This window comes from Chiloscyllium plagiosum, unplaced genomic scaffold, assembly GCF_037043375.1.
Source record: "Chiloscyllium plagiosum isolate Xiang-an unplaced genomic scaffold, Cpla_swu_hap1 HiC_scaffold_21, whole genome shotgun sequence".
Lineage (NCBI taxonomy): Eukaryota > Metazoa > Chordata > Chondrichthyes > Orectolobiformes > Hemiscylliidae > Chiloscyllium > Chiloscyllium plagiosum.
Window position 1 is genome coordinate 61,593,904 of NW_028270159.1, and position 14,849 is coordinate 61,608,752.

The following is a 14,849-nucleotide window of genomic DNA, read 5'->3' on the forward strand; positions in this document are numbered from 1 at the left end:
CTGGCACTTTCCCAACAACAGATGTTAAACCAACTACTCTGTAATTTCCGACATTTGGCTCCCATCCTTTTTGAATAGGGCATTATATTAGCCATTTTCCAATCCACTGGAAGTTTTGTTGTGTCCAGGAAATTTTGGGATATTGTAACCAATGGATCTATTATCTCTGCTGCTACTTCCTTTCTTACCCTCAGACGTAGGCCATCAGGCCCAGGGGACTTGTCTGTCCTCAATCCTGATAGTTTGCTTAGTACCTTTTCCCTATCAATGGTGATTGTTCTAAGTTCTACCTTATCAATTGCTTCTGACTTGCCTGTTCCAACAGGAATGGTACTATTGACCTCCACCGTGAAAACTGAGACGAAGTATTGATTCAGCATCTCTGCCATCTCAGTGTTACCCACTATTAAGTTTCTGGTTTCATCTTCCAAGGGACCAACATTCACATTAGCTACCCTCTTCCCTTTTATATACCCCTCAAAGCTTTTGCTATCCCTTTTGATATTTTGTGCTAGTTTCTTTTGTAATTTACCTAAGAACTTTTTGTAATTTTTTTAGATCCCTTTATTTATGTTGAAAATTTGCCAATCTTCCAGCCTGGCCTTTGCATTATGGTATAACTTAGGTTTTGACTTCATATTGTCCTTGGCATTCTTGTTTAGCCATGGGTGTTTTTTAACCCCCTTATCATCTTCCTTTCTCATTGGGATATGTTTTAGTTGTGAGGTATTGAGTAGCTCCTTAAACATCTGCCACTGCTCATCTGCTGTCTTACCATTTAGCCTTCCTACCCAATCTACTCGGGTCAAATCTGTCCTCATGCCTATATAATTTCCTTTGTTTAATTTCAGAACACTTCAGTGGGACTCCAGTTCCTCACTCCCAAAATGTATTTTGAATTCTATTATACTAGGGTCACTATTCCCTAGGGAATTCTTCACTATGATGTCATCAATTAATCTCTCCTCATCATATTATAAATAACAGTAGTATCCAAAAAATAACCCCGACATGTACTTGTGAAGTCATTGGCGGTAAACCAATCCTGATGAACTAGGAAATCTCTTTGCACACACTGCAGGTGCACAATCTTTACCCAGCGTTAATGTGTTGAAGTACAGAGATGATGGGATCATTTCCAAAACCTATTCTACAGATACACAATTGTAACTAACATTTTATGTACAATATGAGTGACATGGTGGCTCAGTGGTTAGCACTGCTACCTCACAGCGTCAGGGACCTGGGTTCAATTCCCGCCTTGGGCAACTGTCTGTGTAGAGTTTGTACATTCTCCCCTTGTCTGTGTGGGTTTCCTCCGGGTGCTCCGGTTTCCTCCCACAGTCCAAAGATGTGCAGGTTAGGTGAATTGACTATGCTAAATTGCCTGTAGTGTAAGGTGCATTAGTCAGGGGTAAATATAGGGGAATGGGTCTGGGTGGGTTGCTCTTCGGAGGGTCAATGTGTACTTGTTGGGCCGAAGGGAATCTAATATCAGCACCTTTAATTAAGCAGAGGTGTATAAAATCAGTACAAACAGCCCAACAATCATAGTTCATTCCTTGGTGTAAGGGAAAAAATCCTTCAGCTGTGTGGTTTTTTGTGAATTTGCTGGTGTGTTAACAGTTTGGATGGTCAAGTGAATCCCTTCCCACAGATGGAGCAAGAGAAAGGTTTCTCTCCAGTGTGAACTTGCTGGTGTCTCAGCAATTTGAATGATCAATTGAATACCTTCCCACAAACAGAACAGGTGAACGGCTTGTCCCCAGTGTGGCTGTGGCAAAGTCTTTTCCCTGGGGTTGGGGAGTCCAGAACTAGAGGGCATAGGTTTAGGGTGAGAGGGAAAAGATATAAAAGAGACCTACTGGGCAATGTTTTCACACAGAGAGTGGTACGTGTATGGATTGATCTGCCAGAGGATGTGGTGGAGGCTGGTACAATTGCAACATTTAAGAGGCATCTGGATGGGTATATGAATAGGAAGAGTTTGGAGGGATATGGGCCAGATGCTGGTAGGTGGGACTAGATTGGGTTGGATATCTGGTCAGCATGGATGGGTTGGACTGAAGGGTCTGTTTCATGCTATATATCTCTATGACTGCGTTGGCGCATTTCCAGCTGGGATTGGTAAAGAAATTCCTTTCCATGATTCCCACATTTCCACAGTCTCTCCCCAATGTCATTGCACTGGCAGCTGAACATTTCAAATGAATCTTCACAGACTTTTCCCACATAGACCATGTGTGTTTCTCCCCAATGTGAATGATGCTTTTTTCTTCAATGACAAACATCCTGAGATAATTAGGTGATAATAAATAGAGCGACTGTCAGATCTGGATGTTTCATAAATGCAAGTCAATCTTTTAAACGGAAAACTAAAGTAGTGAGTGAGAAACCAGAAGAACTCATACAGGTTGTGAAACTCCTGTGAACTCATACAGGTTGTGAAACAGAGAAACAAATCAGTTCATTTGTGGAGACAACACTTGGGGAAACTCTGGATTATCATTAAAACTGAATACATTCATAAATGTCTTTCAGGGAAGGGAATGAATCAATGTTTGCACAAGGCTACACAGAGACAGCAAGGTTGGAGAAGCTTGTATGAAGAAGCAGCGTTTTTGTAGATCTATAACTTAATCCTGTTACTGCTTTCTCCCCACACCCATTGATCCCTCCAAAGGACTAAGAGCAACATGCTAGAAATCTAAAATAAAAACAGAAAATGCTGGAGATACTCAGCAGGTCAGGCAACATCTGAAATTGTAATAGACGTAGGACCATTGCAAATTTGAAAATGTTTTTAGATGATCATCCAAAGGACGAAAATATATGTTCCATGCTGAGTGTCGGAAAATGGGACTAATGTAAATAGGTGCTTGATGACCAATATGGATATTGTGATCAACAATTTCTTTTATCATTGATTTTGATCCCATTTGCAGATGGTACAAAAATAAATGGTAGACAGCGAAAAAAGTTACCTAAGATTAATAAGGTATTTTGATCAATTGGGTTAATAGGCTGAGGAGTGGTAGATGGAGTTTGATTTGGATAAATGAGAGGTATTGCATTTTGTTCAAACAAACAAGGGCAACACTTACACAGTTAGTAGTAGGGCCCTGGCTAGTGTTGAACGGAGAGGCGTAGGGGTTCAGCTACATAGTTCATTCAAAATTGGGTCACAGATAGACAGTGTTACGATGTGGAGGTCAACACCCCTCTGTTAATTAAAACCTGAAACAGGCAGAGAAGATAATCTCACCTCGGAATCTTATAAAAGAAAGGTGACAAATGGTGTAACCTACCTCTTACTCCCAAACTGTTATAAACGAGTAGTTATGTGAAATGGAATTCCTGATACTCACTTCATAAGTAACAATTTACTTATCTAACTCCAACAACAATTAATAGAACCACTAACAAACCAAGCAATTGCTTTCCAACTACTATTCCCTCACTGAATTAAATTCTATGCTGTTTTCAATGCAATTTCAATAATCCAGGTTCCACTTTTACAAATCCAATTACTAAGAACAGTAAGTTAAAACTTAATCTCTCAAAACTGCAGCGAAAACGTTTCTCCCAAAACAGTCCTCATCCTCACTGTTGATTCTACTGTCTCTCCTGCTGTCTTCTTTTGTCTGAAACACTTTCTCAGTCTGTCACATTCTGGTGTCTGAAATATTAGCTGAACGTGCCTTGTACCTTTACAGATTTCTTTTTCCTCAGAGGGCTGGAAAGTTCTTGTAAGAGCTCAGTATTTTTTAGATGACGGGTTGTTCGGTGTTCAGATGGCTGTTCAAAAATCCCCTGATTTTCAAAATTTTGGGGTTTATAATCTCCATTATGGCACATTAAATTCTTACAATTTGGTTTCCAGGTATCAAATTTAAATTCAATTGGTCCTTGGTCTCCAAGTGCCTTTTTAAAATAATTGTCTGAATTTAAACTGTTGCCTGGGTAAAGTGCGGCTTCAGTCTGCTAACTGTAAAACCCTTTGTTTCATTTCAAGTGCACGCAGCTGCACAGTCGTTCATTTTAATTCTAGGCACTTGAGTGGGTGGGGGCTATGGACCTAATGAGGGAGTCATGGAGGGAATGGTCTCTGCAGAATGCTGTTAGGGGTGGGGAGTGAAATATATCTCTGGTGGTGGGGTCCGATTGTTCGTGGTGGAAATGGTGGAGAATGATGCGCAGTGTCCGGAGATTAGTGGGGTGGAAGCTGAGGACCAGGGGGCTCTATCTTTGTTGTTGTTGGATGGGTGGGATTCAAGGGCAGAGGTGTGGGAAGTGGAGAAGATACACTGGAGGTTGTTGTTGGCCACGTGTGAGGAAAATTGCAGTCCTTGAAATGAGGCCATCTGGGATGTCCTGGAGTGGAATTGCTCCTCCTGGGAGCATTTCCAGCAGAGACAGAGGAATTGGGAATAAGTGATTGAGTTTTTACCGGAGCTGAGGTGGGAGGTGGCGTAGTCCACGTAGCTGTGGGAGTCAGTGGGCTTGAAGTAGATGTTCGTGTTGAGTTAGTCGCTGGAGATAGAGACAGAGGGGTCCAGGAAGGGGGATGGAGTTGTCTGAGATGATCCAGTGAATGGAAGTCAGTGTGGAAGGTGTTTGTGAAGTTGATGAACTGTTCAACCTACTCGTGTGAGCATGACATAGCACCAATACAGTCCTTAATGTACTGGAGCAACAGGTGGGGAATGGTGCCATTGTAACTGCGGAAGATGGGCTGTTCCATGTACTCGACAAAAAGAGGGCTCATAGCGATCCTTTTGGTCTGCAGGAAGTGGGAGGATTCGAAGGAGGTTGTTGAGGATGAGGACCAGTTAAACCAATCGAATGAGTGTGCCAATGGAAAAGTTCTGCTTGGGTCAGCAGGAAAGTAAGGAACAGAGGGCTTGGAGGCCTTGGTCATGACGGACGGACATGTACAGGGACTGGATGCCCATGGTGAAGATGAGGAGGTGGGGGACATATGTGGTGTCCCAAGTGTATGTGGGGAGTTTCTGGACCAAAGGGGACAGGATGGGGTCATGATATGAGGAGATATATTCAATGGGCCAGGAGTAGATTGAGACAATAGGTTGACTGGGCAGTCATGTTTGTGAATATTGGGTAGGAAGTAGAACCAGGTGGTGTGGGTTTCGGGGACTATGAGGTTGGAGGCTGCAGATGGGAAATCCCGAGGTGATGGGGTTGTCAATGATCTGGGAGATGATGGTTTGGTGAGTTGGAGATTCAGGAAGCAGCAGGTGGTGCCTGAGAGTTAGGGCCTGGTTTCAGTGCTGCAAAGGATGTTGCGCCACACTACCACTGCCCCCTTTGCCCGTTCTCTGGTTTAATGTTGAGGTTGGGGTTGGAGTAGAGGGCTGTGCTTTGGGAGGGTGAGAGGTTGGAGTGGGTGAGAGGGGTGGACAGGTTAAGGTGGTCAATGTCATGGCAGCAGTCAGAGATAAAGTGGTCGAGGACAGTTAAGAGACCAGCACGGTGTGCCCAAGTGGATGGAGTTGCAGGGTTTAAGCGCGAGGGAGAGGCTGAATGGGCTGGGGCTGTTTTCCCTGGAGCGGAGGCTGAGGGGTGACCTGATACAGGTTTATACAATCATGAGGAGCATGGATAGAGTATATAGAATAGGTCTTTCCCCTAGGTTAGCGGAGTTCAGAACTAGATGGCAAAGGTTCAGGGTGAGTGGGGAAAGATATAAAAAGAGACCTAAGGGACAACGTTTTCATACAGAGGGTGGTGTGTGAATGGAATGAGCTGCCAGAGGAAGTGGTGGAGGTTGGTATAATTACAGCATTTAAATGGTTTCTGGGTGGGTATACGAATAAGAAGGGGTTAGAGGGAAATGGGCCAACTTCTGGCAAACAGGACTAGATCAGTTTTGGATATGGTTGGTATGGATGAGTTGGACCAAAGGTCTGTTTCTGTGACTCTGTTTTGCCTAGACTGGAGCATTTCAGTTATTTGATTTGATTTGATTTATTGTTGTCTCATATAGGAGAAAGTGAGGTCTGCAGATGCTGGAGATCAAAGTTGAAACTTTATTGCTGGAACAGCACAGCAGGTCAGGCAGCATCCAGGGAACAGGAGATTCGACGTTTCGGGCACAGGCCCTTCTTCAAGTTTCAACTGTTGTCTCATATACCCAAGTAGAGTGTAAAGTTGTATTTTGCAAGCAGGACATGCACATTGCAGTGTGCAAGGACATACAGATCATAGGATGCTCAGACACAGGTAGGCATACAAGGTTACGGCTGTATGGGAGGTGCACAAAAGCAAGATCAACATTACATTTTAAAGCAGAGAGGCCTATTCTGAGGGGAGGGAACACAGTTGATCTGTACAACATGTGGACAGCAGAGTTAGGAAGGAACATTTCCTCTCAGTAGAAGGATCAATAGCAGGGGGCATGGAATCAGTGAAAAAGGGTGAGGTGTGGATTTAAGGAAGAATATTTTCATCCAGTGTGTGGTGTGGTATCTGGAACTTACTGCCTGAACGTATGGTAGAGGTGGAAACCATTAAACTACTGAACTATTTAGATGATCACTTCAAGCATCAGGGCACACCAGATTGGCCAAAGGTTCATGCTTTAAACCTTTGTGACTCAGAGAAGGAAAATTCATGTTTTGTGTCGAATTTCATTCTTCTTTGGAAAGCACAATGAGATGATAACATATTTTCAGAAGGAAAGGGGAGAGTGAACATATCTTGGATGGCATAGATTAAAAGGGCATGCAGGAACAGGGGAATCTCGGGGCTGAAGGTGAAAAACTCTTAAAAGGTGTCACCACATATCAAGAGAACAGTTAGTAAAATACACTGGATGGTAAGCTTCAGAAATAGAGATAATGGGGTCAAACTCTGGCAAAGATGCAGATTTTTTAAGGAACTGGTTAGGTCACAACTATGTCCACATCTGGCCACCACCCTTCAGGAAAGAGCTGAAGCTCCTTGAGACAATGTAGAGGATACATTACCAGGTGATTCCTGGGAACACAAAAAAAGGACATTTAGTTACAAAATTTGGCTTGGAGAAGCTGGATTTGTTCTCCTTGAAGGAAATGAGTCAAGGGAATGTTTGATTGACATGTACAGGATTATAAAAGGCTTCAGTAAGGGAAACAAAGAAAAGGCTGTTTCCAGTATGTTGACACACAACTGGAGACCAACTGAAAATGTTGAGACAAAGATAGATGAGCAAGTTTTTTTTTTTATTATGCAGAACAAGCTGTTTATGAGAGTGGTGGAAGTACAGATGATGAATAGATGATGAAGGAAATCACGTCAGTAGTGGAGGGAAACAAGCTTGCAGGGCTTTCAGAACAGAGCCAGGAATGAGATAGACTGGATTGTTCTACAGACACCCAGCACGTATTTGATGGGTCAACTGCCTGTTTCTCATCGATAATGAATCTCTGGTGCATTTTTTAAACCAGTTCCAATAATAAAAACCTGGAATCCATGTATCACTTTTGTAACTACATCCTGCACGCTATGAATGGGCTAGATTTATCCCTCCTCAGATGTGACTTCCAGTGCTTAAGCCATATTCAAGGGCTTTTAACCAGGACTTTTAATATCCCCTGGAGTTTTCAGTCACATCCATGCCTTAAATCATTTCTGACAAACAGAACAAATTTTATCATTCCATAGTCAAAGGCTGGTCATGTTCAAGTCCTTATGATACTATCAACCCCTCAGAAAATGAACAGGAAATGACATCACCACAAACCCCAGGAACCCCATCCAGGAGAAAGATATAAATAGAAAGCCGGAGACAACAGCTTTGCTTCACTTGGAGGTCGCCACTGATGGTGTTACCTAGCCAGGTAATGAAACATCTGGATGTCAAACCTACAGCTCAGCAAGCAAACAAACATACACCCTAAATTCTAACAGATTTGTCAGGAATGACATCCCTTCGATGAAACAATGCTGACTTTGCCCTATTTTACCATACATCTCCAAGTATTCAGAAATCTCAGCCTTCGCAATGGACACCACAATCTTACCAATGACCGAGATCAGGCTAATCGGCCTATAATTTCCTGTCCTTTGTCTTACCCACTTCTTAAACAGGGATTTGCATTAGTGATTTTCCAGTCCTCTGGACTGACTCCAACGATTCCTGAAAGATTATCACTAATACCTTCACCATCTCTTCCAAAGTCCATGTCAGCCCCAGGATAGAAATTAAGAATAAACAATGTTTCTTATAATTTCAATTAGTGTATAACTCTTCGCCTCCTAACCTCATGTCAAAGGAGTTTCTGAGAACCCTGTCAGCCCTGGATAGAAATTCAGAAATCACAAACATGGTTTGAGTTTAGTGTGTGCGTGCGCACGTGTGTGAATCTATTCCTTCCAACTAAATAAAGTCCGAAAGAACTGTAAATCAGGAACAAAAACAGAAGTTGCTGGAAAAGCTCAGCAGGTCTGGCAGCATCTGTGAAGAGAAATCAATTCATGTTTCAGGTCCAGTGACCCTTACTCAGAATGTTCTGGTGGATTACTGTTAATTCCAATATCGTTGGACTGTTCACAATCACTACTATACATGTAGATAAGAAAAATTATTTTAATCCAATTTATAACAACATATATTAGGAAAAGCAAAATTGACCACTGGGAAACATAACGACAAAATTTCCTCCTGCCTTTAAAATGCTGATTCATTAGGATGCTCTGCTTCCTGTCAATCAGTCAGTCAATTCTACATCATTGCTGTTACTATCCATTTTATTCCATGAGTTCTAACTTTGCTCACAAGTCTTGTGAATCACTCTGTCAAATGCCTTTTGGATGTTCGGTACATCACATCAACAGCATAGGGTTGATTAATCTTCTTGGTTATCCCTTTGACAATGCCAAGAAGTTAGCGAGGCACAATATCCCCTTAAGGTTATGCTGGCTTTTCTTAAACAAATTCTCACATGGGCAACTGCTAATCAACATAAATTGTTTCTAAGTTTCAAAACCAATGAAACTAAGCTGATTTAATCCCACTGTAATGTTTAGAACATAGAATAACGCAGAGCAGTACAGGCCCTTTGGTCCTTGATGTTACGCCGACCTGTGAAACCAACCTGAAACCCATCTAACCTACACTATTCCATTTTCATCCATGTTTATCCAATGACCATTTAAATGCCCTTAAAGCTGGCAAGTTTACTACTGTTGCAGGCAGGCCATTCCATGCCCTTACTACTCTGAGTAAAGAAACTACCTCTGACATCTGTCCTATATCTATCACCCCTCAGTTTAAAACTATGCCCCCTTGTGCTAGCCATCACCATCTGAAGAAAAAAGGCACTCACTGTCCAACCTACCTAATCTTCTGATCATCTTATACATCTGTTGTCACCTCTTAATCTTTTTCTAACAAAAAACATCCTCAAGTCCCTCATCCTTTCCTCATAAGACCTTCCCTCCTTACCAGGCAACATCCTGATAAATCTCCTCTGCACCTTTTCCAATGTTTCCACTTCCTTCCTATAATGCAGTGACCAGAACTGCATGCAATACTCAAAGTGTGGTCACACCAGAGTTTTGTACAGCTGCAACATGACCTTATGGTTCCAAATCTCAATTCTCTGCTAATAAAAGGTAACACACTGCGTGCCTTCTTAACAATCCTATCAATCTGGGTGGCAATTTTCAGGGATTCATGTACACGGACACAGATCTCTGCCATTCCACACTGCCATGAATTTTACTATTACGCCAATACTCTGTATTGCTGTTACTCCTTCCAAAGTGAATCACCTCACACGGTTTTGCATTTAAACTCCATTTGACACCTCTCAGCCCAGCTCTACAGCTTATCTATTCCTGAAGAAGGGCTTATGCCCGAAACATCGATTCTCCTGCTCCTCGGATGCTGCCTGGCATGTGTTTTTCCAGCATCACGTTTCAATTCTGGTCTCCAGCATCTGCAGTCCTCACTTTCTCCTAGCTTATCTATTTCCCTCTTGTAACCTACAGCATCCTTTGTGACTATCCACAACTCCACTGACCTTAGTGTCATCTGCAAATTTACTAACTCATCCTTCTATACCCTCATCCAGGTCACTTATAAAAATGACAAATAGCAGTGGACCCAAAACAGATCCTTGTAGTACACCACTAGTAACTGAACTCCTGGATGAACATTTCTCATCAACTACCACCTTCTTCTTTCAGCTAGTCAATTTCTGATCCAAACTGCTAAATCACCCTCAATCCCATTCCTCAGTATTTTGTGCAATAGCCTACCGTGGGGAACTGCATAAAATGTCTTACTAAAATCCATGTACATTCCTGAAGAAGGGCTTATGCCCGAAACGTCGATTCTCCTGTTCCCTGGATGCTGCCTGACCTGCTGCACTTTTCCAGCAACACATTTCCAGCTCCATGTACATCACATCAACCGTTTTACCCTCATCCACCTGTTTGGTCACCTTCTCAAAGAAAGCAAGATTTGTGAGGTATGACCTACGCTTCACAAAACAATGTTGACTATCCCTTCTCAACTTATTCCTCTCTAGATGATTATAAATCCTAATCTCTTCTAATCCTTCCCAATACTTTATCCAGAATCAAAGTAAGGCTTACTGGTCTATAACCAGCAGGGCCGTCTCTACTCCCCTTCTAGAACAAGGGGACATTTGCTATCCTCCAGTCTTCTGGCCCTATTCCTATAGACAATGACGACATTAAGGATCAAAGCCAAAGCTTTTGCAATCTCCTCCCTACCTTCCCAGAGAATCCTAGGATAAATCCCATCTGGCGATTTATCTATTTTCATACTCTCCAGAATTGCTAACAACTCCTCCTTATGAACCTCAATCCCATCTAGTCTAATAACTCAGTATTCTCTTTAACAACAGTCTTTTTCCAGTGTGAATACTGAAAAAAATATTCATTTTGCGCCTCGCCGATCTTCTCAGACTCCACATACAACTTCCCACTATTATCCTTGATTGTCCCTAATCTTACTTTAGTCATTCTTTAATTCCTGATATACCTATTGAAAACTTTAGGTTTCCCTTGATCTTACCTGCCAACGACGTCTTATGTCATCTCCTGGCTCTTCTAAGCCCTCTCTTTAGGTCCATCCTGGCTAACTTGTAATTTCCAAGCACCTTCACTGAGCCTTCATGTCTCATTCTCACATAAGCCTCCTTCTTCCTCTTGACTAGAGATTCAACTTCTTTAGTAAACCACGGTTCCCTTGATCGACCATTTCCTCCCTGCCTGACAGCTTCATGTTTATCAAGAACACGCAGAAGCTGTTCCTTCAAAAAGCTCCACATTTCAATTGTGCCCACCTCTTGCAGCTTCGTTCCCGATTCTATGCATCCTAAATCTTGCCTAATTGCATCGTAATTGCCTTTCCCCCAGCTATAACTCTTGCCCTGCCATATATACCTGTTTTTTTCTATCGCTAAAGTAAATGTAACGGAATTGGGATCACTATTACCAAAGTGCTCACCTACCTCCAAATCTAACTCCTGGTCTGGTTCACTACCCAATACCAAATCCAATGTGGCCTCACCCCTTGTTGGCCTGTCTACATACTGTATCAAGAAACCCTTTTGCACACATTGAGTATTTTAGATGGATTAGCTTTTGTCCAAACGATAGTATTTCCAGTCAATATACTACCGTTACTCTCACACCTATCCAGAATTATCTTTGCTATCCTTTCCTCAACATCACTGGAACATTTGGGAGGACTGCAGAAAACTCCCAACAGGGTGACCTCTCCTTTCCTGTTTCTAACCTCAGCCCACACTATCTCAGGAGACGAGTCCTCGTCAAACACCCTTTCAGCCATCGTAATGCCGTCCTTGACTAACATCGCCACAGCTTCCCCTCTTTTACCATCTTTCCTGTCCTCAATGAAACATCTAAATCCCAGAACCTGCATTAACCATTCCAGTCCCTGCTGTATCCATGTCTCCGAAACAGCCACAACATCGAAGTTCCAGGTACCAACCCATACTGCAAATTCACCTACCTTATTCTGGATGCTCCTGGCATCGAAGTCGACACACTTCAAACCACCTTCCTGTCTGCTGGTACACCATTGCGACGTTGAAACATTATTTATGATGTCACTTCTCAGCCTCCTGGTCACTGGAACTATAATTCATGTTCCCATCCTCCTGATGAATTAGTTTAAACCCTCCCGAAGAGTATAAGCAAACCCCCACCCCCAAGAATATTGGTACCCTTCTGGTTCAGGTGTCGACCATCCTGTTTGTAGAGGTCCCACTTACTCCCAATTATCCAAGTATTTGAAACCCTCCTTCCTGCACCATCCCTATAGCCACGTGTTCAATGCCTCTCTCTCCCCTATTCCTTGTCTTGTTAGCATGTGGCACAGGTAACAAACCAGAGATAAAAACTTTGTTTGTTCTAGCTCGAAGCTTCTTAGCTCCCTAAAATCCCCATCCCTATTCTTATATATGTCATTGATACCACAATTTGGGGCTGTTCCCCCCCACTCCCCAAAATCCCAAAAACACGATCAGAGACATCCCGAATCCTGGATCCTAGGAGGCAACACACCAACTGTGAGTCTCTCTCATTCCCACAGAACCTCCTGTGTGTCCCCCTAACTAAGGAGTCCCCAGTGACTAATGCTCTGCTCCTTTCCCCTCTTTCCCATTTGAGCAACAGGGACAGATTCTGTGCCAGAGACCTGTACCCCATGGCTTACCCCTGATAAGTCACCCCTGTCAAACAATATAACTATTATTAAAGAAATGGCCACAGGGGAACCCTGCACTGTCTGCTGATTCCCTTTCCGTCCCCTGACTGTAACCCATTTGCTTTTTATTTGTACCTGAGGTGTGGCTACCTCCCTGTAACCCCTCTCAATTAAAAACTCTTCAATTCTCTACTATCCTTAATAAGTATTAGAATTGAAAAAATATTGACAACTGATCCTGCAATTTCCATTCTTATGTCCCTGACTCGAATGCATCTTCTACAGTCTCAGTTGATAGTTAACTTTAATAGTAGACAACATTCCATACATCCTCATCAACCATTAACAAAATCCAAAGTCTGTAGTCACTTTTCAACTCGCTAGTGTTTCAACCAATGGGATAACTGAGGGTCTCTCTTCTTGCACTGGGAACAATGAAATGTCCTCTCTCCAGTGTGAACTCGCTGGTGTACTATGGAGTTGAGATGATCATTTTAACCAGACCCCAGTTAGAGCATCTAAATAGTCTTTTGTCAGTGTGAACATGTTGATGGGACATCAGGTCCCGAGAAGTATTACAGCACTTCAGGTCCCTCTTCATTGTGGACACGCTGGTGTCTTAGCAGGTCAGATGAGACAGCGAATCCCCTCCCACACTCAGAGCAGGTAAATGGCCTCTCCCCTGTGTGGACTCGCTGGTGTGACAGCAAACTGGATAACTGAGTGAATCCTTTCCCACACACAGAGCAGATGAATGGCCTCTCTCCAGTGTGAACTCGTTTATGTTTTAGCAGGTTGGATGAGTGAGTGAACCCCTTTCCACACTCAGTGCAAATAAATGGCCTCTCCCCAGTGTGAACACGGTGATGTCCCTGCAAGTGGGTTGACTGAGTGAATCCTTTCCCACACTGAGAGCAGGTAAATGGTCTCTCCCCTGTGTGGATCCGCTGGTGTTTCAGGAGATGAGTTGATTGAGTGAATCCTTTCCCACATCTGGTGCAGGTGAATGGCCTCTCCCCAGTGTGACTGCGCCTGTGCATTTCCAGCTTTGAAGGTGATTTAAATCCCTTCCCACAGTCCCCGCATTTCCACGGTTTCTCCCCAGCATGATTGCACTTATGTTTCGACAGACCAGATGATTGCCTGAAACCTCGTCCACACAAAGAACACACATACGGTTTCTCCTGACACTGAATGGTTCTTTTTCTTTCCATGCTCAACATCCAATGCTATTCAGGTACTGGTAAATTGGACAACTCGGTCAGATCCTGATGTAATGTTTGGTTTCAGACTCCAAACTGTAGAAATCTCTTCTTAATACCCTGTGAAACTGATTTAAATTAGAAAGAGTGAATGAGACAAAGCCATAAAAATACAAAGGTAGATTGTGAAATTGAGCTGAACAAAACGGACAATTTGTAAGGTCAACCCTTTGGGGGATAAAAAGTGACCATGAAAGCCGCTGATTGATAAAAACCCAAATTCATTTAAATCCATCAGGGAAAGGAGTTTGCCACCTGTCTGGTCCGACGCAAACCTCTGGTGGCTCTGGGAGGAGATGAAACGAGTACAAATAATGGATCTTACACATCTACAACTTGATCAGATCTTTGACAGAACATCCCAAACTCCCAATGTCTATCTACAAGTATCAGAGTGCAGTTGGAGGTGATGGTGTTCACATAAGTTAATGTCCAAATCCAAATTTCCATCTCACCCGACTTCATGCTCTGTTGCGCACCCATTCCTTTCTTACCTCTCAAATACATTAACACACTCTCGACAGGCCTCGCTGTTGCTACCACTAACTTTGAGTGCATCCAAATCTCTGTTGCCCATGTGTAGACTCACAATAAGTCCAGTTAATCTACCATCCCTGTAATCAGCGAACTACAAAAGCTATTGTTTTAAAAAGTACCAATATTTTTATATTGTTGTGCTCATTTTCCTTCCTGGTAATGATTATATCTGTTTTTCTGTGCTCCCTTTCAGTCACAGAACCTTTAGATATTCCTTCTTTTAGGAGTATTGGAGGAAATGCCACTGAATTTTTCAGGGTAGAATTAGACCCTTTCTGATGACAAGGATATAAACTGGGATGACATCAGACAGGGAAGTGGGATTAAGACCACAACCAGAT

The 14,849-nt window shown here is 42.8% G+C and overlaps 1 pseudogene; it reads right to left on the reverse strand.

Annotated features, from left to right (window-relative positions):
• Window positions 1-13,328: 13,328 nt before the first annotated feature.
• On the reverse strand, window positions 13,329-13,947 carry LOC148146270 (uncharacterized; annotated as a pseudogene).
• Window positions 13,948-14,849: the final 902 nt, after the last annotated feature.